This window comes from Pteropus alecto, unplaced genomic scaffold (assembly GCF_000325575.1).
Source record: "Pteropus alecto unplaced genomic scaffold, ASM32557v1 scaffold338, whole genome shotgun sequence".
Classification (NCBI taxonomy): Eukaryota; Metazoa; Chordata; class Mammalia; order Chiroptera; family Pteropodidae; genus Pteropus; species Pteropus alecto.
Genome location: NW_006441995.1, coordinates 2,767,692 through 2,794,142, shown reverse-complemented (window position 1 = coordinate 2,794,142; position 26,451 = coordinate 2,767,692). Strand labels below are relative to the sequence as shown.

General features: G+C 35.3%; 1 pseudogene; it reads left to right on the top strand.

Annotated features, from left to right (window-relative positions):
• Window positions 1-19,491, top strand: part of LOC102890678 — a 63,657-nt pseudogene extending 44,166 nt beyond the window's left edge.
• The last annotated feature ends 6,960 nt before the right edge of the window (window positions 19,492-26,451 follow it).

Below are 26,451 nucleotides of genomic sequence, written 5' to 3'. Positions count from 1 at the left end.
TCCATTTTTCCCTCTCTCCTGCTTGTTCTCTCCTGTGTGTACTCTTGGATTTTTCATGTTCCCTATGGGACCAATCCCTCTGCTTATCCACAGTTTTCTTTCTCCGTGCATTGACTTGGGCTCCATCATTACATGCCTCTTTTTAAGTATGCCTACTCAGCTGTGCACAGTCTGTTTCTTAGTATAATTCTCAGGAAATAGAATCTGACTACTTACTAGATAACTATCATTTTGACTGACTCAGAGTCAGTTGCCTATCATTGATCCAATTAGCTGTGGCCAGAGTGAAAGTGGATAGAACAAGACAGAATGATTACTGCACAGAGACTGAGGTCTGGAGAGATTTCCTGAGAGGAGAATGTGGAAAACAAAAATCTGATCTGAATATTCTCAAGGATAAATAATCATTTTCTTAATGGATAGTCTGGTCTCTTACTCATTTCTGTTCTCTAGGGTTATGATCTGTTAGTCCCAGAACTTCAACCAGAGATCTGTAGAATGAGAATGGGACCATCTTTCGCTGAGATGACTAGTTACCTGATGGGGTGTTTTAGATTTCAGAGAGGTGCCCAGCAGCACACACTTGCTCTTTAATATTAACATTTTTACCTTTCCTTTATACAACTTGATAGTGGGATGGACATGGTAAGTTCCAAAACGCTTTTTTCTCCCCCATGGGTCAAATAAAGTCCATTCGGTGGAACAGATTGTTCACTTAACCCATCGCTATGTGCCGCAGGAAACAAAAAGGACCAGCCGAAAGGGTATGGATGAATGAGCAGGCAACCACTTCTAATACTAGAAAAACAATTCATGTGGGAAGAATAGCATATTGCCTCCTGTGCTGGACAGATCTTATTCCCCCTTCTGGTCTCTGCTGTGTATTTTTAGAACAGGAGTCTACAGACTGCATTTGCCAGGCTCCCCTGACAGCTTGATTCCTTTTAGGTTCTGCCTAATTAGGAAGCACTGGTGGGATTTAAATACTGTGGTGGTTGCATTGGGAGTAAGGTGATTCTTGACTACAGGAACTGGAGTAGAGGCCCCATCTTTGGCAGGTTCCAGGTTTGATGTGTATGTGACTCCTCTTTAGCAATCCAGGAGTAACAATGACAAAAGCAGCGGGTACAGGCTAATGGACTCCAGCCCGGTGGTTTTGTCAGCTTTGCATCGAGGTGTCACCTCTTCTTCCTTTCTGCTTCTACAGCTCCCTCTACTTCTGTCCACTTCCTTCTGTTTTTGCTCTTCCAAAATCTATATAGCCAGTTCCCTGTGTTAAATTGATGTTTGGAACTACTTTTGGTGCTTTTGTTTTCCTTACTAAACCAAGACTCGCGTACTATCATTATTACTTTCGGTTCCCATTAGGCTGAGGTATTGCAACATTACATTGCTGAGAGGTAAAGCCATCTGTTTGCAACTGAGAATAGGAATTTGGGAGCTTAGCTAGAAATTGGAGAAGGGTGCTTTGTGGATGTGGACTTCTCAGTATATCATCACACTCTTTAAGTATGGTGAATTTTCAGGAAATAAGAAACCCATGTATACTATTCATGCAAATTCCAAAGCAAATGGCAGCCAAATATTTGATAAAAGGTTGGTGTTTATTCCTGTAGTATGAGGTTGACTTTTCAAAAATTCAAATGGAATATCTTTCACAGAATGCTTATTTTCAATTACATGAAATGTGGTTTCTCAGAATGATGATTAAAGTCGCTAGAAGCTTTTTAACTCTATGCTTAACTTATGGGTCTTTATGCTGAACAATATCATTTTATGAAATTGAAGTCTGAAGGCGTTATAAAAATTAGGTTTCAAATTTGACCGTAAAAAATGTACCACTTCAAGACAAGAATCAATGATTTGTGAGGCACTGATAATAAAACATGAAACATTGGAGTTATGAAGCTGGTACCTACTTCTCCCATCTTTTCACAGAGCCATTCCAAAATAGCACACATGATGGCATATCTCTAAAGGAATGTATTTGTGAGGGCAGTCTAGAATTATATCCAAGTTCGTTAGAGTCTTTAAAAATGGGAGATTTCAACACAAATGCTTCTGAATTCCCAAACATTGTAGTTGGAAGAAACACTTGCAAGCCATAAAAGTCAGAACTGTAAAAATAGTGACATGAAAGTGAGGACTGAAGGACAAAAGAGAGCCTAATTTGGGTCAGCGGCAGGAAACAATGTCAGACTTACTAGTACAATTAAATAAACAGAATCTCATTAAATGCTCCAAAATAAATCAAGGGAGAACAACTACTGAGATCATTAAAACCTTCCATAGTGGTTACATTGTTCCTGTAAACTTGAGCAAGCCAAAACTAGGAAGCCCCAACACGAGAGACCTTGATCTATTAGTTCGGTCTCTGAGAATAGTAGCTGTGCTCTCACAGTTTAGATTTTGGACATGGCCCAAATAGTGTAAAAAATAAAATCCCACACATCTCCCATTCTTCCCGGTCTCCCACCCCTGAGGCTCCTTGTTCTATGCTGTGTGAGTTAATTCTTCCTGGTGATGACTGGGAAAGATTTCACAGAGATGTTTATATTTTAACTTGGTCTTTAAAAACATAGAGAACTTGGACAATGTGAGAAGAGGATGAGGCAAATCAAGCAGTGCACACTTAAAGGGAAACATAAGTGACATACTTTTATGAGACGATAAACTATATAAATGTCTAACCAATGTATTGTATACTGGAAACTAATTTAAAAAAAAAAACAAAAACATGATTCAACTAAAAAAGAGAAAAAAAAAGGAAGATAAAGCACCTATTCAGGAAACATAGGAAGTCCCTGAAACAGGCAGAGAAAGAGAATAGATAACGCTTAGCTTCTTATTTGGGGGTGAGGACATGAAATTTGGGACAAATAGATAAATCAGGGATTCCCTCAGGGGTATGTTAGCAGTGCAGCAGTGATAAAACTTTGGTGGTCACTTTGCGTGTTAATGGGGTTTTTTGTTTGTTTTTAAAATTTTTAATTTTGGTAAAATGCACATAACATAAAATTTATCACCTAACCATTTTTAGATATACAGTTCAGTAGCGTTCAGTACGTTTGCATTGTTGTGCAGCCATCACCACCATCCGTCTCCAGAACTCTCTTCATCTTGCAAAAGTGAAACTCTTCTCCATTAAACAACGACTCTCCATTCCCTCCTACCCCTTACCCTTGGCAGCCACCATTTTACTTTCTGTCTCTATGAATTTGACTACTGTAGGTATCTCATATAAATGCAATCGTATGGTATTTATCTTTCAGTGACTAGCTTATCTCACCTAGTATAATGTCCTCAAAGTTCATTCATGTTGCACCATGTCAAAATTTTCTTCTTTTTCGAGGTTGAATGATATTCTGTTATATGTATAGACCACATTTAGTTTATCCATTCATCCATTGATGGACACTTGGGCACTTGGGTTGCTTTCACCTTTTGGCTATTGTGAATAAATCTGCTATGAACATGTATGTACAAACATCTCTTTGAGATCTTGTTAAGGAACAAAAATATCTCCCAGATTAGATGCAGTTCCCAAGGAGAAGTATTCCAGATAACTCACTCATTTTTAGTCATGATCACTGGTATTTTTTGCAAGGCAATAAACAGAATACAATGTGACAGAATGAGCATGGAAAGTATAAGCCAAGGGCCAGAGATCAGGAATTGTATTTGACATCAAGTGACTTGTCTGTCTACATCTCCAGAAGATTCCAGATTTATCAATAGGTGAGAAAAAATGTTTTTGAAATTGAATGTGAAAAATCATCAGAATATTTTGTCTAATCATCAAAACTCACTGAGAGAAATGGCCTCTCTTAACTTTATAACTGTAATACTCAAATGCATGATCCTGCTGCATGTTTTCTTGAAGACAGGAAGGGTTTATAGTCCTATTTTATTTTCCAAGTCAATGGTGCTCATTCTGAATGGAAATGCTATTTACCTTTTGTGCCCAGTGAACGTCAAGAAGTTTAAAACATGCCTCAGACACACGCTCCTAAATTCTTAAATATAACCCAGAAAAAGAAAGATCTCAACAGGTGAACTTTTTTTTGTTTTTTTAGCATATAATCTGAATGCTCTGCCCAGCATTTTTAAAGTCCTGGCATGTCATGAAACAGAAAACTCTTTCAATACCCTTTTCGATTTGGATTTTCATTGTTTTTTTCCCCCTTAAATTCAGGAAAAATTATCTTGGCAATCTGAAAGCATTGTACTCCCTCTCCCTTTGGATTGAAAAGAACACAAATCATTTGTTTTCCATGGAAAAAACCAAGACAAGTTTTTCCCTGGTCAGTGAATCTAAAGATTTCTTTTTAGCTATTTGGCTTTGTTCTCCTAAATCAAACATGCTGTTTGTCACTAAAATTAACCATTACTTGTCGTTTATCGACTAAACCAATAAACCTGACAGAAATCTAAGTAGGCTAAAAGCAAATCAAATAAATCTATTAGAACCGTACCATCCTTTTTTTGCTGAGAAAAAGAAAAAACAAACTGTGAAGTCCCTTTTAATCTGAGTTGTTGTTTTTTTTTTTTTCCTTCTGGAAAAAATCACTTTGTTTTCACATGAACACTCTCTTTTTTTAGCCTATCTCCTCTACATCAGAGATACCCTTGTTTCATTCAATTACACTCACGTATTTATCTTTTGGTTTTATTTTAATGCTGTACCCAGGCAGAGTTTAACCCCACTGTTTTTTCCTCTACTACATTTCCCACGTGTATTTAAATGTTTTTTAAAACAGTAATCAGGGTTAGGATTTTATTTTTGTGTATGGTTAGACATATAAAATACTATTACAGTTTATTTATATCTTTCTATTTCTCTATATTCAATACAATTTGTCTAACCAACTCACTGATCTAACCATCTAATTTCAGAACTCATCTGATAATAAAGCTTTTCCTTAATACAAATAAGTCTTCCCATATATACTTGAAAGTAGATGAAAACCTCGTGTATTTGTTCCTCTGTCTACATAGGTAGTTACAAATCTTTTCCAGGGTTCTAAGAGGTTGGAGCCAAAGAAACTAGGCCAGAAATTAGGAATGCAGAGACTAAGGACCTCTTTCTTGGCCCCAAACCTGTCTTTGTATCACATCCTAATAGTTCAGCTGTTAGAGTGAAGCGGTGAACTGAGTTCGTTAACATTCTACTGCCATGAAGGATTTACTTCTGTTGGTGGAATCAGACTGTGAGCATCTCGATTTCTTCTTTGGTGCTCTGGCGATAACAGAATAGCCACTTCAGCAAGTACTTGAAACTAAAAGCACTTTAAGAGCTTTCAATGAAAGGTGTGACGAAAAAATAAAGTATTACGTGCTCAGTCAGGCAGGAATTGTGAATTGTCATTTGACATATTTCCCACCTGTCCTGTTTTGCTCAAGGCTAAAATTCAAATTAGAAGACAGAACGTCCTCATTAAATGATACTCCCCGAGTTACTGAGTTAAGCTTAGCTATTATGAAAAATAAAGAAAAATAATTGAAAGGACCATCTCATTTATTCAAAATTTGATTGTCAGTATAAAAACCTCTTGCAAGCCATTTACTAACTCCCTTTGTTACTCAGATATAAATATGTTTATATATAATATGTATTATATATAAAGCTTGAAAAAGATATTCATGAGAAATGAATACTGAAATGGATTGTGTGAACACATGATTAAAATATACCTACAGAGAATATATATATATTTAGTAGGCAGAGTACAAATGACAGTTTTAGGAAGGCTGCATTTGTGTTGTGGTTAACCATTTTTCTAAAGAATTAGAAAAATAATGTAATGAGATATTGAGCTTTTTATCTGCTTATGGATTACTTATTATGTAAAAATGTTAGCTTCATTTTAACTTGTGAATAATTTAGATGAATTTATGTTTAAGAATATTGACTAGAAAGAAAGGTCTCGTGCTATACAAATTGAGGGTACTTTTTATCATACAAAGAGACTTGATTGCAACAAAAATGAGAAGATCCTCATTTTGAAAAGTCTCAGCCTCTCCTGACCCACATCACCATCTCAATGCTGACTACTGTCACCTTGGCCTGTCCAGCCTGCCCACCACTCCCTATTCTGTACCATATATTCAACTCACCCTGGACATCTTCACTTGATGTATCATATGCACCTTTACCTGTTAGGCATAGGCTAGGAACTTAACAGATTTTCCTGAATTTTTGAAAAGGTTTGATACTGGAAAAGAAAAATGTCACCAAGGTGCAAAATAGGAAACTTCAATATCGAAACAGTATGTTGGGTGATGTCAACTATCCCAATAGCCACGAATAAAATAAATTGTTTTAGGTGAATTGTATTTGATGTCAAAGGAGTACAGGTTAAATTTTGTTATAATGTAGGATACGGTTTCCAAAAGTAAGATCGTGTAGAATTGATAAATGGACTTAAGTGGCTTTTGCTCAAAACCAAAATAGGCAAACCTTTCTCAACTTCCTCCTTCACAGCATTTCCCCTTATTGTTCTACAACATGGCACCACCAGAAAACTAGGGTCACGCTCCTCCTTCATCGGTTTACACATTTTCTTCTGATTTCCCCCGAAGACAGTGCCTTCCTTCCACTCTTCCCAATCCTCCTTTACTTTAGGTCCTCAAGGTTCTTAACTCTGAACAGAACTCTAGGTTGCTAGTCTTGATCGCCTTTGCTCTTGTAGTTTTTGTACTTTAAAATGTATAAATAATATAGGGATCGTTTTTTAAAAAAGCATGGATTTCTAGGCTCCATTTAACAGGTAGCCTGTAATTCAGCACATTTTGGGCACAATTTATTTGTTTTTTAAGAAGCTTCCCCAGATAATTTAGACCCATAAATTGAGAAACACTACAAAATTCTTTGCTAAAAAGTAACTAGAACTCTTTTTTTCTAGAACACCTATTTCATTCTTGTGGGTTAAAGTAATTCATTGTATTTAGAATAAAAATCTGCTTCTTCAGAACAGTGCTCACGGCTCTGTGAAACTTTGCCCGTATATCACCTCAGTTTTCCATGATAGACCATAATACTTATTTTATTTCACATATTCTTAGTCTGGCCAACACCTTCAAGGCTCAGCCCAGATCTACACCTACTCAGATGTCTTTCCTGATTTTTCTAGCCTTTCCTTTAATAGCATCCAAAGCATAGTTCTACTGATCATAAAATAGTTGGTCTGTTTATGTCTTTGCCTTCCATTCTAGCCTATGAGCTCCTGGAAAATAGAGACTATTTATGGAATATTTAAATTAGTAGCATCTAGCATATGGCTTGGCACATGCTAAGTGCTCAATAAATCTGGTGAAATTGAAAAAAAATTAAAAATTTGTTAGTGGGGTCCTCTTGCCTTATATCCTGATACGCTTAGACTTTACAGCAAAGGAATACTGGCCATGGTCTAGGTAGGCTAGATTATGCTGAACTATCTAATTCCCAAATCTCAGAGGATCATCACAATGAAAGTTTAATTTTTGCTCATGCTACACGGACAATCAGGTTGATTTAAGGCTTTGCCACATGCAACTGCTTAAAAACCCAAACAGATAGAGGCTTTGACAGCTCAATATGAGTCATCAAGGTTACTTAGCACTTCTGTTGAATGTTTTAGTACAGCATGACCCATGCTACTTTATTCAACATCTATAAACCAGAACATGTCACATATACCGACTAACCCTTCTGGAGCAGGAAGTACAGGGAAGCACATGAAGATCTGGTGAAGGTAAATGTCTCTGCCAAAGGTTCCTGTGTAAGAAATTTAAAATCACTCTCAAATTGAGCCCACAAACTCACCAATCTATTTGGAGTCATCATTCTTGAGATTGACTGTCTACATTGTTTCCATACATGGCATAGAAAATGGAAAACCTGGCAATTAAGGAATCAGAACAGTTTTAACTTGAGACTCTTCTAAATTATTTTGTCTATGACAGATTGTCAAAAAAGTTTTAAAAAAGTATAATTATTAATATCTCTGGTTATTTATTTAAAATTTATTGGGTTAACAATACCAGCCAGCTACTTTTAAATCAGTCCTATATCTTTTATTTTTTAATTCAAGTTAATTTCATCAGTCCTATTTCTTTGGTTTAGTTTGTATACTTTTATGCAATGAAATATGGAGTACATACCAAGCACATTCATTCATCAATAGGAAAATCTTGGCATTCTTTCAAGTGTAGGTGGCCTTGTTAATTCCTAGGTGTAGTATGCTGGGAAAGGCCAATGCAAAAAGAGGCAATTCCTACAAATTTGAGATATATTTTCTCAAAATAAACTGCTTGGCTCTCTGTCATCTTTATTCTAACTCATATTCAGTAGTTAATTTTATAGACATTTGTAGAGCTAGAGCTCTTTAGTTTCCCAAACTACTAATTTTAAATAAAATAAATTTAAAACCTTGCCTTTTAAAATGTAACAGTTCCTGGGAGCTTAGGTAGGTGCAGTGATTGTGTTTAAGTTTCACTCGCATCTTACCGATTAAATTATTAGTCAGTTAACGGCACAATGTACCACATTTCAAAGAACGTTGCAAACTAGAATTAGCAGTTATCAAAGGCATTGATAAATGTTCTTTTAGTTACTTAGCTTTCCAGCGGCTATAATTCAAAGAAATTTTTTCAGTTGGTAGCGGCAGTGATTTAAAAATAAAAAGGGGAGTTGAGACAGCATAAACTTTAATTTATTAAGTCAATATACTGTCATTCTTGTAATAAGTGAACTATTTTGAGCAGAAAAACAGACCAATACTGTGGAGGTTAATGATACTGATTAGAGTGTGTGCCTTGTCCTCCCTGAATGAAGTGGTTATTCATAGTCCTCTCTAAATTACAAGAGAAACAACTGAAGAACAATCCAGTAAGAGGGTTTGCTTGTATACTACATGCAATCTAAAATTATCAAAGAAATATAGTTTGAAATGATACTCTCCTAAAGAAGACTCTCTTATTTTAAAAAATGTGATTGTATTATCCATTTTAATGATTATATCTGGGCTATTTTACTCATCTTTTCCTTTTTTCTTTTGAAAAAAGTATGAAAAATGTAAGATTCAGAGTTAATGTAAAAATAAGTCAGAGACTTTCTTATGACATCTTAGTAAGTCAGTTTCAGAGGCAGAAAAATGTAAGTCCTTGTTCTTAATTTATAGCTACATTTAGTTCAGTGTTTTCTAATTCTATTCCAGTGTTTTCTGAAATGTATGTTTTTCTCAAAGAGAAAGCTCTGTAATCAAGTAACTGTGACTCACATTTCATATTCTATTTAGAGAAACATAATGTACATTTTTATATTCGAGAAATGTTAAATGTCTCCTTTGGTAAAGAATCACATTTAATTTTGCTTAATCCAACAAACACAGTTTTTCTTTTTCAGTTTAGTTTATCTATTAACATTTCCCAGAGCACAGTTTTCAAATGACATTCTACTGTGTGCAGTGAAGTGTGTTTGTGTAAGAGGTGAAATGGGAATTACTAGCAGACACATTTTCCATTGGCTTATGGTCCTCATACATGAGAGATGTGGAGTAATGGACCAGCTGTTGTAGTGAATGATTAGATGTGGAAATAGAATCAATATGTTCTTGGTTTCCATTACCTTTCCATCACTTAATATGACTCAGTTTGTTTAAAAATAATTTTACTGCTGTATTTTCTGAACTGTCACGTGGAAGTGGTCCAGCCCATGCTTAATGTTCAAGTAGCAGGGCAGGAATATTGCACTGGGGAGGTGATATCTTGTTTAACTTGGCATTGCAAAGTAACTGACTATCTGAATTTGCACATGTATGGCATTTAGCACTAGGGACCCAGGTGGTTGTCCTCAGTATGAATGACAACTTGAGCTCATATAAAATTGCCTGCCTATTTCTCATTTGTTCAAAAAGAACTGATCATAATGTTCTTTTGCAAAAAAAGTATTTTTTTTTTTTTATTTATAGGAAGTATCATTTGATTCTGCTATTATGTCCAGGGTAGTAGTTTCAAGAAAAGTACATTAGGACTCAAATATTCATTAATGTAATAGAAGACATGTGTCTTTGATGTATTCTTACTTTTGACTGTGATTTTTTGTGTGGCTTTTAAGTAATAAAGTTAAGTTACTCTTAATGGAGATGGCCACATCCTGGTTATGAATATCAGTAAGCTGATTTAATCATTAAGACAAGCCAACTTTAATATATGAAGTCCAAGGGGATTATTAAAATGTCCTAAATGGAACTAAAAGTTACAGCTTTCTCTAATTTATCAGAAAAACAAACAAAGAAACAAGTGAACCCTCAAAAAGACCAAGACAAGAGTCATTTTTTACACAAATTATTTTATACGTAAACTTTCTGCTCTGAGGGTTTCTATAATGGACTGAAGGTTTGCATTCTCCAAAATTCATATTTTGAAACTTAACGCTCAGTGTGATGGTATTAGGAGGTGGGGCTTTTGGGAGGTGATTAGGTCATAAGGGCAGAGTCCTCATGAATGGGATTAGTGAACTTATAAAATGACCCCAGAGAGCTCTCTTGCCCCTTCTGCCTTGTGAGGACACAACTAGAAGACAAGCCATCTGTGAACCAGAAAATGGTCTCTCATCAGACAGGGTATCTGCTGGAATTCCCAGCCTCCAGAACTGTGAGAAATAAATTTATGTTGTTTTTAAGTCTCCCAGTTTATGCTATTCTGTTACAGCACCCTAAACAGGATAAGAGATTCTGAGTACTATTCAAGAATAAATAAGAAAAAGGATCAGGGTGCTTTTTATATTTGTAATACTGATATTATAACAAATACCAGCTTTTTCTTCACATGCAAGGCATGTAAATAATTATGATTATTTTCATAATTGAGGGAAACCAATATGACTGTTATTTTATACCCTGTAAACATGCTTGTGTATTATAGATACCTGTCAAAGGTGAAGTTAGAATTGCGCATTTGTAATTTAAGACCACTAGAAAAAGATTTGTTTTTTGTTTGTTTCTAAGAGAAAAAAAAATGCAAAAAAATTTCACCTGACTGGTCATCATAGGAAAGTTTTATCAGTTGCCTGGGTAATCTATTTTAGGATTATCATATCAATCAAAGTTTCCTGGTTAAGAAAAAGAACAAACAGTGAAAACTTGCTATTTTGGCACAGAAAAGAAGAAGGAAATTTATATGATTTTATTCTCTTCTAAGAATTGGTTTACGGTTTGGTAATAGAGTATGGGAGTTTTATTGCTCCCTTTTCTCAATTTCCAGACATTTGAGACAAATTTCCATGAAATGCCTCTTGCAGAGCTTTTTGCATTAATGAATGTGTTGTTAACAACTGTGGTACAGAAAAGCCAGGTTGAACTGCTGAGCATGCTTCATGACAGAGTATTTACTGGTAACTAGACATGATGTGAAGCTGCATCATAAATTATTGGGAACCTGGATAAGAACTAGACAGAAATAAATTAAAGTTCCTTGATTTGGAATTTTACTTGTATGACTAATTTCCTGTATTTTCTTTATTTTGTTTGATTGCTTATTAATATATTAATAATTTATTCATATAGTCATCCAACAAATATTTATTTAGGAACTGTTTGTGTCCTAGGCCTCGAAGATCCAAAGAAGAGAAGACCGTTGACCTCGAGTAGCTTCCAGTCTAGTAGGGTGCAAAGAATGTACAGTTACTGTACCATGCGAAAAGAGCTATGACCGTGGAAATCAAAAGGTACCCGCTCAGATTACGCTCAGAAATTAACACATAATTCAGACTAAGGAGATCAATGAAGGATTTTCAGAGGAAGTGAGGATGACCTCAAGCAAGCTCAAAGGGATAGTAAAGGAAGAATGTAAGGTGGGAAAGAGCAAATTGAGAGAGGGGGTGAATAGTTAGGAGGCTGCCTCAGTAATCTAGGAGAAAAATGAGTAGGGACTGAACTGGAGAAGGGAATGGAAAAGTGAGTTTCCATTTAAATATTCTTGACAACTGGGGCACGGAGTGGGGAAATCGATGAGCGGGCCAGAGAGGAGCAAGGTCACTGAGATTGCCATGCAGAACGGGACTCCAGAATTCCTTCTCGATGGCTCTCAAAAATGGCTTCAAGAATATTGAGCTCAGTCGTGGTTTCAAGTTCCTTATAGAGTCCTAATTAGAATGAATTAAATTAACGACTTCTGTAAACTGATCCAATTTTGTATCTGTTTTTAAAAAAGTCCCAGGAAGATGGGTCATGTACAGAGTACAGTGATAATTAAGCTAAGTAGATGGTGAAATTAAGTTGTTTTTAAAATTGTATTTAGCTGATTATAAAAAGTCTGGCAGAAGAATGTCTTTATTGCTTTGAAAATCAGAATTTCTCTTGCAAAAAGTATGGTTGATCAAATGATTTGCATAATGTAGAAATCCTTATCAAAGTTTTTCTATCTGGGCTTACCTAGAATCCAGGTATAAGGAATATCATCACATGTGGCCATCCACTGAGGAGATTTTAGTTTTCGATGAGATTATAAAGAGTCTAAGTTTGAATTAGTAACAACCGATAGAATATCTAAGATCAGTACATCCCATTAGGGAATTTTGTGGTCTATTCTGGGCAGATTTTAATCCATGACTTGGTAAAATTTTTTCTCTTAAACCATTTATCAAAGCAGCAGGGTGAAGGAGAGATCATTGAATATATTTTTAAACAACAGAGAAAGCCTTCCATATCCTTTATCATATTCGGGTTTGTTTTTCCCTTCAAAATGAATGTTAGTGTCATATTCTTATAGAAAATTAAAGAACGCTATAGTCAGAATTTAACAGAAGTGTCTGAGTTACGTGGAAATCTAACTGAAGGAGTTTAAGACAAAGTCATAAGATATATATGACGATAAGGTGAACTTGACAAAGATAATTTAACTAAAGAGAAAATTTAAATATCCTTTTAAACATGCAATTATATTCTGGTGTCTTTCTGTTAGACAACTAATTAAAAGCCAATTTCCATCCAATTGTACATGAGACAGGTGGTTTGCCTTTAATAAGTTGCTCGAATTGTAAAACAAGCTCATGGAGATGGTGGAGACAGCTTGTTCTAAGTTTCACAGCAAGGTTCTACCCACTAAACTATTATTAATATTGCTTTGAAAAGTGATATATGAGTTCCGTGTCATTCATTATTCTGCATTGCTAGTTATCTTACTACATATACTCTTGTCTGCTAAATAATTTTTCCAAACAAAAAGACTTTATCTTTCAGGATATCTCTATTGATTTAATTCCATGTATTTTGTCCTTAATACCTGTTTATTGATTAACCAAGAAGGGAAATATTTAAACCTGTAGCCTTGAGGATTATAAATCGCATTCCTTTATTTTCCATATTGAGGAAACTGACATCCAGAAAGATGTCAGATCCCAAATCGTACTGCTAATGAGAGGGCTTTCTGCCACTAGACTATAAGATTCCCGAAATCCAGACCTTTAATTTTCCCACCACTCCTGTTCCTCTCCTTTATCTGATACAGAAGCCTGTTTCCTGCAGCTCTGATGAAACAATAGCAGATATATGTTGCTTCGAAACTAAGGTCTTTGCTTCGTTTGGCCTCTGCATTGTTTCTAATGACCTCAGAATGCTCAGGGCTGGATTGACTTCACCGCCACTTTTTTCTTATTAAAGTGTGTTAATGCACCTATATTCCATGACGAGGGGTGTAAATGTCTATGTGACCCTGTTCTCTAAAGAAGTCCCATATGTTTTCCTGGTCTCTATTTTCCTCAAAATAGCCTGTAGCATAGTGGTCCATCATCAATACATTGTAATGTGGTATCCCCTCATTAAAAGGCTAAAAAGGAGGTCAAAAGTGAGAAAATCCAAAGGAGTCTATATACAAGGTAATGTGCAAACATCTCATCTTGGCATTCAAGGCTCTTCATAACCTGTTCCTACTAGGCCCATCCAGTTTCACCTTATATCAGACATAAGAGACTCTGCTCCTATTAGAATAATATTTCAATGTTTTTTTTTTTAAGTCTTCATACTCACATTCCAGTAGTCTGTCCCCCACCCTTGCTTTATTCAACATGTCTATTACCATAAATGTCCTTTCTCCTTTTATTTCCTACTCTAAAGCCAACAATTAATACATGGTCTCACCTTGTCCGTATATTTCCTTGACTCTCTCGTCCCTATTTATCTCTTCTATCTTTGAAATTCTTAAACATTTTTTTCTCAGTACCGCACTCTGAGTCTTAGAACATCTTGTACCTGATACTTAACTCTGTTAACACAATGTTTACATGTATATCTTATTCTGCAACTAGTTTCTAAGGTCTTCTAACAGGCTGGTGTTTATGTGTCATTTGGCTTCTCTTTAAATAGGCCTGTAGTGTTAGAAATATTCACATGTTTCTACCCCTTTGGGGCATATGGTAAGAATGTATTTCCTCCATCTCTTTAAAGTTAGGCAGGGCTTTGTGACTTGCTTTGGACAGTAAAATATGAGAGAAGTGCTGTACGCCATTTCTAGGCGTATGCTTTAAGAGCTGGTTTGCAGTTCATTTCATGTCCATCCCCTGTCATGACACCATGGAAGGAGATATGAAGATGGAATCTCCATCAGCGTGGATTCTTGAATGACTCCAATGGCGGAGTTTACTGTTGAACTCTAATGGATGTGTACTTTTGGTGAAGTATAAATAGCTCCTTTGATAACCCACTAAGATTTGGGCATTCTTTGTTTTTGCAGCATAACCTATGACATCCTGTCTGATTAAGCATCTTAGATAACTGTCATGGCTATCTAGTAAATATTTGCGGAGTAAAGAGTTAAAAGAGTTAACTAGACACTGTAACTTATAATTCATTTTGGAAAAGATCATGTGATAACTAGTAAGCATAATTAGGAATACCAGTAAAAAAAAGTCAGAACAAAAAGATGATTTTGTGTTGACATACAAAATAAAACTTAACAATCTCTCTCAAGTCTGCTTGACCTTAGAACTACTAAGAGAGTCTGGAGCAGTCTGAAGTTGCAAATGATCTCTCAGTTCCTGGAATAGTCATTTCTAAGGCCAGTTAGAAAATGGGGAGGAGGTAAGAAAGAAGCTGGGAAGATGAATGTTTTATAGAGCTGGCAAATAGAGTGACTGAACAAATTGAACAGTGATTTAAAAAGAAAATATTCATCTGAGATATGCTTACACATTATACTTATATGTATTGTATCCATTTAATACATATACATATTACATACAGAAACATAAAGTTAGGCAGGGCTTAAAGAGGAAGGCTTGCATGTTTTATGATAATAACTACTTTCAGATGACTTGACAAAAAAGAAGTAATACCTTGGTTATTTAATAACTCATAAAATCTGTAAGTAGCACCATCATGACAAGTTTTGTCTTACTTACAGTCATCTTCATTTTGCATGTCATTTTCAAATAAACTGTGTGTTTCTGTAAGAGTAAATCATGGTGAAATCTTTAAGTATAACATAAAACACTGCAATATTCTTTTAGTTTTCTGTATTTTCATTATATAATTCATACAGTATTACTCCACTGACATTCTTTGCCAACTTACTCTTCTCTAAGCAGTATTCAAAAGTAGTGCTTCATGAAGCACTTCTTCAATGTGCTTACTAATTACAAAGGAGTCTTGTTAAAATGAAGATTCATATCCAGTGGAGTAGAGACTGAGATTCTGCATTTCAATCAAACTCCAAAGTGATGTCAATGATGCTGGTAAGGACCACACTTTGAGGCGCATGGTTCTAAATAAAGTTTCTCATGTCACCATTGGTCTCTCTCAAGATGTAACTTCCCATCTGAGAGATTAGAACTCACTGGGGCCAGTAGCCCCTACCTGAGTACCCTCCTCTGGAGATCCTCAGAGGTGCACCCAGCGGCATCTCATACAGTTTTCACGAGAAGCCACAAGCAGCATTCACAGATTTGCCCCAGCTGAGCTTGTCCTGTGGTGTTAGAAAATCCAGTACATAGACAGTTAGCTAAGAGCTCTTTTCTACTCATGAACATGTGACCCATTGAACTGTTGGAGACTATATGATCCTGATCCCCATGGAGCAGAATGCGCCGCTAAACTTGCAGCCCATCAGAGAAGGGGAAGCAAAGAAGCCAATTGCGGATCCCAAGGGGGTGGAGCACCAAGTGACACCACTGAACGTCAGTCTGTCTTCACATATGGCAAATATGCTCATTTACAGCAGCCTGGGTAGCTGGGGATGACTGCTCCGATGATGCACATACATTCCGCAAATTAGAGTTCCTTTGTTATTCTGAAACACTGGATATAAAAGAGTTTTAATATTTGCATTACAGAACATATTAATTCAGATAAGAAAGATCTGCTAATTACTAGAAATATATTCTGTTGTAAATTTTAATCCTATTTTTGTGATAAAGTTTCTAATTGATACTATCAAGAATTTGAAGATATCATTAAAATATCATCAGACGTTTTGCTTTTATTTCAAGCATAAAACCCAATATAAAACAGTATGTTCATGAAAACCAGGTTGCATTTTATATTAAAAATTTATAAACATTTTATTTGAAAATTTTACAAAAGCTTAATATGTAATGTGGTTTCTGGTATTTGTATCATATTTGTCTTATAATTATATAACAATTTTTTAAATTAAAGCCCATATAAGTGTACCTTATCCCCTTTAATTTACCCAAATATGCCAAACAAGTTTTATCATATCATATAGATGTCCTATGATGTCAAATTGTTGGAAAACCATGTAGTTGAGACTATGAATGAGACAAGGTCCCTGTTCTCATGAATCTCTCATTCTTGTGGGAGAAAAAGAAAATGATAGTAAATAAATGTGTAACCAGGAAAAATATCAGAGGGTTGTGCCTCCCACAAAGATATGTAAAATATGTTGTTTTATTGATAGTAATGGGGAGGGTTCTTTCAGTTTGTGATCATGAAGGTCTCTTTTGGCATCTTGGCATCTGAAGACCAAGGAGAAGCCACTTACACTCTAATCAAGAAGATAAGTATGATGGCAGAGGGAACAGCCAGTGCAAAGACCCTAAGGCTGGAAGTACTTGGTTTGTCACAGGAAAGAAAAAAAAAAAAAAGCCAGTGTGGTTGCAACATTGTAGGCAAGAGGGAAGCAGAAGAGATGAGTTTGGAAGGATCAGCAGGGATCAGACTACCTGGGTGCTCAGTAAGGAGTTCATTCTGAGCACGATAGGATACTACTGAGGGCTTTCATTGAGAGTGTGGCAGTGTAGAGCTGGTGTTAAATGCGTTACCTCTGAAGCAAACCTGTCTGGGTGCAGATCCCAACTCTACCATTTCCTGCCTGTGTTATATGGGCAGATCACTTCACTTTTGTGTGTCTCAATTTCCTCATTTTAAAATGTAGATAACAATAGCATTAATTTCATAGGGTTATTATGAGAATTAAATGAGCTAATATTTGTAGAGTACTTAGAACAGAGCTTGGCATGCAGGGGATCTCTATAAATATGTGTTTAAGCAGAAAAACATAAAGTTCAATTTTTATTTTTAAAAGATTATTCTGGTTCCATAGTGAACAATGGATTGTAGGAATCCACTAGAAGACCAGAGACAGAATTTGCAATTGCTTGCTACCACAACTACTGTTAATTATTTTACTTGATGTTACCTGTAATTTCAGCAAAAAAAAAAAAAGGACTTGATAAAAATCTTGTTAATCAATTTTTTAAAAATATCAGAATATAGGCAGTTTATTGATGACATATTTTTCAGTGCAGCTTTTTTAAAATGATCTTTTCTAAAACATTAAAAATTCATTTCAGACAAATGTATCGAGTTTTGTGTTAGATGCTTTGCTTTAGTAAGTAACAACAGGAAGTTTTCATCCTCAAGGAACATATGGTTTGGTTTAAGAGATAAGAGACAAACAACAATAATTGCAAAATCACCGCAAGCACACAAAAAAATGTGATTAATTAGAAAATGAGAAGTATAACTATCGAGTTGTTATGGTTACAGTGAAAGATGTGTGACACAGTGGATCAGAGTCTGTTGTGAACATTTAACTTTCACTGCGCATGCAGAGGAAAATTAAGGAGGTGGGTGATAAGCAATGCTTACTAATCAGTATGAAGTTAGATAGCACTGGGGAATAGTGTTCTGAAAAAAATAGCTTCCACCAGAAAGTAGGACATTTCAATTTATTTCCTTTATTTTTCAAAAAGCCTTTTTGCTTCTAAGTAAACATATATATTAAAATATACCCACAAAATATTACTTCTTATCGATATAATACTTCATGTAATGCATGTGTCATAATTATCTTTGTCCCTGAAGCTTCTTTGCATAACACCGTTTGACCCAGGAATTAAAAAAAATGTTGGGACAGTTTTTAACAATATATTATATATACTTTACTATATTTTGTGAGATTATATGTGTATATATATATGTAGTTGCCATATGTTATCTAGCAACAACTTCTTAAAATTCAATTAAGAAAAGTTAATATTTCTCTAGCAAATTATACCTAAGGCAATAATTTCTTTATAGAATTCATTTGGGTGGAGCTCTTTTTTTCACATTCTGACAACATACAAATTTTATTTATTTCACCTAAAAGAAAATATTTCAGAAATAATGTAATATAATTTTCAAAAATTACTTAAAATTTTAACAGTTCCTGGGGTTCTCGTTGCTTCTTTAGCAATAAATATAAACAACTTGAATTGGTAATCCAGCAATCCAAACGCTGGAGATAGAGATTGAGGCTCTCAGGGAGGAACTGTTCTTCATGAAGAAGAACCATGAGGAGGAAGTAAATGGTCTACAAAACCAGATTGCCAACTAGGAGTGTGACCATGGAGTTGGATGCCCTGAAATCTCAGAACCTCAGCAAGATCGTGGTGGACATCTGGGCTCAGTATGAGGACCTGGCTCGGAAGAACCGAGAGGAGCTAGACAAGTACTGATCTCAGCAGATTAAGGAGAGCGCCACAGCAGTCACCTCACACATCGCTGAGATCGGAGCTACTCAGATGACATTCACGGAGCTGAGGTACAGTCCAGTCCTTGGAGATCTACCTGGACTCCATGAAAAATCTGTAGGCCAGCTTGGAGAACTGAAGGAGGTGGAGGCACTCTCTGCCACGCAGATAGAACAGCTCTATCTGCACCTGGAGTCAGAGCTGGCCCAGACCCAGGCAGAGGGGCAGCGCCAGACCCAGGAGTATGAGTCACTGCTGAACGAAGGTCAAGTGGAGGCTGAAATCTCCACCTGCTGGAGGAGGGGGAGGAATTCGACCATGGTGACACCCTGGACTGCAACTGCATGCAATCCATCTAGAAGACCGCCACCCGCAGGACAGTGGATGGCAAAGGGGTGTCTGAGGTCAATGACGCCAGAGTTCCAAGGCGTTCAGGCAGCAGGAGTGGAACACCCCTTGGAGGGGGCTGGAGGCCAATAAAAAATTCAGAGGTCATTAAGCATCAAAACAAAAAATCTGTTGTTCCATACCAAAACTAATATGTATTTTCCCTTATGGATTTCAGAAGTAATTCCTTTTAAAAATATTTATTTCATTTAAGTTGGACAACTCTTAAAATTAAGCTTTGAAATATTCTTTACAGAAAAATTTTAAAAGAATGCTGCAGTATACAATAACTAAGAAATATGTAAAAGGAAAATATTTAGAAATATATGTTATCTGGCTGGCAGTAAATGCTAAAATATATAAATACATCGAATAAATGAGATAAAACAATTTGGTCTCCAATTTGATTTGGAAACAAAATAGACATCCTGTTATTACTCAAGAAAAATCTCAGCGGATAATACATAAATTTTCTTAAAACCCTTATTTTCATTTCTCTCAAATCCATACACATAAAGCAACTTCTCTTAAAATCTCTTTCCTCCCCCCACTACCTTATAAAATGCAAAATAATCTCATCCTCACCAAATTCTCTGTCTCAGGTTCTGTTCTCTCATTTCAATGCTGTGCCCTGGTTATCCGTTTATCTCTCCCTCCTCTCATGCACTTGGTGGTCTTTTCTGCCCAGACCTAACTACTTCATTGGCTCTTATTCTCACTCACTGCCCTGCTCTGCAGAACAAAGACCAATCAATTGGGTAAGATACATCCTACAGAGTATGATGGCTAATTGGAAGCGAGTTCAATCAGAAATGCAAAGGTGAATTTGGGGCAAATGTCTAATTTTCATTTTATAACATATAAACTTTTAATATAATACATAGGAAACCCTTTTGAAAAGAATAAAAGAGTTTTGATTATATACCTGAGTCCAATCTCATCCCTTAAACTAGATAATAGCAAAATATATTTACAAAATATAGTGTGAATATTAATCTGTGCTTATCCATGGTAGTCATTATCTTGAATTTTTATACAGGCTTCCTTGACCCAACCCTGTGTTTGAGATTTTCAGGAGCCAAGTTTATGTAGTTTCACTGAAGCCCTGGAATTGAATACAAATAAATAAACTCTGATTCTATTTTGCTTTGCAATTGGTTCTTCTCTGTATAAGAACAGCTTTACAATAAATTTAATTATGAACTTTTAAAGCAGTACAAATTGGGAAATAATTTTTATGCTTTTCTAAAATACATCCCTTTCTAAAAATATGTTAACTTTCGAGGATTTTACATCATTGCTAAACATGCAAAAATTTTTGCATGGACTTTCATTTTGGACTCAAATGAAATGTGGTAAATGTTAAACCATCATTTAACATTACTTTTTTCTAGATCACAATGTTATTTTTGAAGAGGAGAAGCATCTTATGCACGACTATTTAAAAAGTCATTTAAATGGAGTAAGGGTAAATTATATAGTTCCAGAGAACTAAGTTTAGACTTTGTTAAATCTAAACATTTGGTCTTTGTTAGACATTCTGATTGTATTTAGACAAGAATATAGGAAAAGACTGGTAGAATGGATACTTGACAAGAATTCAGGAGCCCTGTGTTCTATTCTTAGCTGTTCTAATGAAATAGATCTCCCTAAGAAAGTTTCAGAATCATGCTTGGCCTGTTTTTCATCTGTAAATTGAGAAACTAGACTGATTGATCTTCACATTTCTTTTCATCCCTAACACTCTATGTATTAGAAGCAGACCACTTTGAACTTTTTGCTCAGCACTTTTATGTGATGCTAAAATGTGCCGTGGCTTTATAATAACTTGGACAGTAGAGTATTTTTGGATTCAGTCAGACTATGCAATTATGACTTAATCTAATCGCCAACTGTAGATACATTCACTGAAAGAAAAGTTATTCAGTCGCATAATTAGTTTAACTGAATATTATGCCAGGCAAAGCTATGCTTCATCAATAACACAACCCTCTAAAAATCAGGATAAAAGTATCTATCTTCTTGAAGATGACCTAGAAGTTGCATTACTAGCCATATATAGATTCAAATCAATCACTTTAAGGGACAGTGCTCTTTCTCTGTCACTGTCTCCTCGCTAATTTTTAAATAGTTTTTACCGTTTAACTTAAAGTGGAAATTTTTAATTTTCTCCATATTGTTTCAACTTTCATTATATCCCCTAACATTTTCCTATAAAATGTTTTCTATGTTTAATATATACATAATATGTAATATATAATATATGCATAACATATAGCTGTCTTTTCTCTTCCTACCTGCTTGAAAAATATTGTGATGCTAATCCCTTTGATGAAATTCCTAAACATTGTGTGACTGTTACAACCAAACTGTAATTAACTCTGACTCTGATTAAAAGTATGAAAATTTCTCTTAGTCTCATCAAGCTCTGCTTTAAAATCTTTCGCATATGTCCCAGTGACTTTTCAAAATTCCTAACTTTCTCAGCTTTTGGCTTAAAGAAACTCTGTTACCCTTACATCTATGTATCATTTCTTTCATTTTTCAGTTTCCACTTGTATTATATTAATATGTGTACTGTTGTAACCTTTCCAATGAGCCTTGTTGTTCTTTAAAAGCAGGTACGTGTCTTATCATCTTTATATCTAACTCCAAAAGCTTTCTTTGCCCTAAGATCCCCATATATGGCTGGAATGTTGGGTCAGGGTGGAGAAGGACGGCAGAGGAAGGCGTGAGTGTTGAAGTGGAGGCCAGAACTGAAGGTGTTGTGTGGCCTTGAATGAACTTCTCCCTTTGGGCTTAGCTTCTTGAATATAAAAGGTGTTGGAAGGCGATGAAGGAAAACTAAACCAGGGAATCACATGATCAAGTCTCTATTTTGTGAGGGATGTAAAAATGAGTAAGCATACTTAAGATAGGTAGGTCAATAAGAGCCAAAAATAATTTGTGTGAAAATTGATAATAACCAGAATTATGACAGTGACAATGTCAGTGAAAAGTAATGATGGAATCGAAAGCTACTAAAGAGATCAAGACTAATGTTGTTTTTCAAACTGCAGTTTAATAGATTGTGCAATTAGCTTTGTGGGCCTCACCTAGTACTATTTGTTTTTATTCGCATTGTTCATTTTGGAATCTTCTGTGTTTATTTAAATATTAATGAAATTATATTTGATATTTAATGCATTCACATACATATTAAGGATATATACTCTTTTATGAAGCTGTTTTAACTGATATGTGTGATGTGTGTGTGGAAGAGAGAGAGTCACATACATATTAAGGATATATACTCTTTTATGAAACTGTTTTACTGATATGTGTGATGTGTGTGTGGGAGAGAGAGAAGAGAGAGAGGGAGATAGAGAGAGAGAGAGAGAGAGAGCACGCGTGAGAGAGAACAAACTAGGTCATAACAGAAAATGTATTTTAGAGGCAAAAACATTGCAAAGCTAAGTTAAAAGCATGGACTCTGGAACCAGGTTGCTTAGGCTTAAATCCTGACTCATATTTATTAGCTGTGAAACATTGAAAAAATTACTTAGAGTTGTCTTGCCTCAAATTCTTTATCTGTAAAATAAGGATAATACTGTCTATTTCATAGTGTTTTATAAACATTCAGTATGTTAATATTTGTAAAGTTCTAGAGCAATGTGTTGCACGTACTAAATGCTATGTTATAATGCTTGTTATAATATTTATATTTATATATATTTATAAATGCTTGTTATAATATTTATTATAGGTAACAATAAAAAAAAGCAAAAAAAAAAAAAAAAACCCTTCAAAAAAATAACCCTGCTGATTTGGAGAATTTGTAGAACTTGGTGATGGACTAGAAGTGAAAGATTAATGAGGGGACTGCAGATAGGTTTAGCTTTTAGCAAAGTGTTCTTATTCAGATATCCGTTTATAGGTGAACTCATAGAAGGAGAGGAGGTCATTCAGGGTGAGTGCAGAATCCGCAGTTTTTTTCTGAAGGAAACTGAGAAAGGAGAGGTCAGAGACGAAGAGAAAAAATTCAAAAGATGTAATAGAATTGAACCTAAGGCACAAAGTAGAAGAATTGGAAGTAGTTAGCAATCTTAGCAAAAGAAGTGATCTATTGCATCGAATGTCCCTGAGAATTTAAGTTAAATGAATAGAAATGATCATCTATTGGCTTTTAACAAACAGTGGTTATTAATAAAAACAATTCTATAGAGGGATTAGGCAGCTAACTAATCTAACTGCTAAACATGTGGAAAAAAATAAACTGGTCAAAATGATTTTCTGTTTTCTCTTAGATTTGTTCATGTAAAATAATGGTTTGTGTTTAATCCCATGAATGGCATATAAAGCTGAAGAAATATGCACCTCAGGAAAGTGCTATAGGTAAAAACTGACTGAATATCAGCAATTTCATATAGTTTAACCTATTTAATGATGACAACATATGATAAGACATTAAATCATGATAGTTCCAATTTAATTTATCCTTTGGAAATTCCAAAGAGCAGAGGACTAGTGTGTGTGGGCATGTGTGTATGTGCATGTGTGTGTGTGCGCGCGTGTGTGTGTGTGTGTGTGTGTGTGTGTGTGTGTGTGTGTGTGTTTATGAGTGTATCGAAGTTTGGGTGGGAAGGGGAGTTTACAAAAAAAAAAGACTGCTCTTTGCCCTCAACATTTCATCTATGTGGGATAGCAGGGAGACCTAGAGCGGAAGAGGCAGGAAGCTAGGATCATTTTCCTCAAGAACATGACCAAGAATCCTAAGGTTTTCAAGAATCCTAAGAGCCCTGGATTCTCGCTCAGACTGACACTAAGTTTTTGTGGGGAAGTACATGCATTCCTGTTTCAGAGCTGGTGGCAGGAAAACTAAGTAGGCAGAGTGATTATGCATAGGAAAGAGAAATTATGGGAGTTAATCAACATGCTTTTCTTTTTCTAAAGTGCACTTTTCCCACTTTCTTATTCTCTTCTTTTGGGGTTCTCTTGGAAGACTCCCACTCCTGATGTAGAAGAAAAGGGAGGATCTCCCCTTTATTGTTAGAAGAATTCTGTTCGATAAACTGGATCAGGTCCACTATTCATTATTCACTCCTCATTTTTCTCCAATATTATACATTTTTTTAGTAAGGAATTTCTCAGTAAAGCATTGCATCTATAAAAATAAATCTTGTTCACATGAAATACACCTATACATTTGCCCTGGAAGTTTTTTGACTTAAAAAATATATATATGTTTAAATGTTACAAAATCAGTCTCCTCCTGAAAAGGAGAGCATCAGAAAGCTATAAAAAGCCATCTAAATTTTTCTAGAAGCAACTGAGTTCTGAGAAGTTACATTTTTAATGATATACTATCAGAAACATATAAACTTTATGTGAGAATTTATGTATAATAGGAAAAAATGGTTTTAGCAAAATGTAATTGAGTTTTTAACTATGACTGAAACAAGTGACAAAAGAATCCATCTACCTTCCTTGAATATATAAGAAGTTTTAGCTTCAGTCTGTACTGTATTTATATCAGAACAGTTATATTGGTGTAAATTTAGTCTCCAGCTAAAGGTTAAGTTCTTGTGTGATGATAACAAACAAGTAAGCACATATTTCTTTCTTTTCATTTGACCGAGTCTGGGTTGTACCTTATAGTGGTGGTGGTGGTGTGAGTGCCTGTGGCTGAGGGTGGGAAAGGACTAATCGTTAAGGGTTTAGACCCTCAGCTGTGTACATTGTGCCCTCTGCTGGTCACTGAACACTGAGTCAAGAATTTTCCATGGAAAAAAAGTTGAAAAAAAATTGATCTTTACTGCACTAAAATAAGCATTCAATTCTAGACTGAGTAGTAAACTTATTTTTCTAAGTGTAAATTATAATATTAAAAGAATCAGGGTTCTTTTATTTGTGATACCTTAGTTTATTGTATGACTTTAGCTATGACTAACATAAATAGAGATTTATAGCTTAATTTTAAAAGTTTTATGTGGAAATATAACTTTCTAAACAATAAAATAATAATTTGAATAACAAAAATATATCATGAGTTTCCTTTAAATACCCATTTCTCATAGGGACATTTAAAAGTTTTTAAATTATTATTCTTATATTAAATACTTATAATAATTTAACTTGAACACACAGTTTGGAAATGCCTCTATTAGGAAAAAAATCTAGTACTATCATCACTCTTACGTGGAGACAGAACAAAGACCCAAGAAATCAAACCGAGGAACCGAGACAGGTTGAGCAAGGCCATCATTGCATGGAGAAGAGCTTCTTCAATGTCTCCTGCCTCAGTCAGAACAGATTTGGGCATTGGACCATTACTGAGGTTGTAGATGAGTAGCAAGTAGCTCAAACTGTGGGGTTCTGGTGGAAGCACCAATGCACCTTATACCTATATATGCGCAATACATTCTTTCTGAATCTGTCTGATTCCCTCTCAAAAAAGCTTGGGACTAGGCTTCTGAACTAAGGATTTTCTTACAGGGATACTTGATAAGAATGTTCTACCTTTACTTATTATAGATATAAATTGTACGTAACTCAGACACCTTTCATTAAAGACCACAAAGAAAGAGAACCCATTCTGGCCCTGCCCCTCTTGAAGAAAGTGTTAGTTTTTATTGTCTTTAGAGTAATCACAGAAATTAACATAGATTAAAAAGCATATATTGAAGCTAAGAAAGGAGAGAGCAAGGACTAGTCACTTACAGTGGCCTACAAATAACAGATCTTATTGACTATTGTCTGTCTAGCCAGTGTACATACCTAACCACTATTTTAATTGTTAAAGAAATTTCTAGGCACACTTTCGAGTGGAGGAAAGCCAGTAAAATGTCAAGCAGAATCATTAGAGATAAATAGCACACTAGACTTCATTCTGACCACAGGTCCCTGGATATGGCTACCATTGACGTGAGTGAATGAGATTCATGCCAGTAGAAACAAAGTCAAGGTCAGGCAGATGCCTTAGCATCAGTTAGGAGAGTTGGAGTAGGGGAGTCAGTCAGTCAATCAATCAACATTTTTCTTTGCCTGTTGTGTAAAAACAAAATCAGATAGTGTTGATTTTTTTAAAGGAAGGAATATATTAGCAAGGAGAAGCTGTGAATTCCATTCTTCTA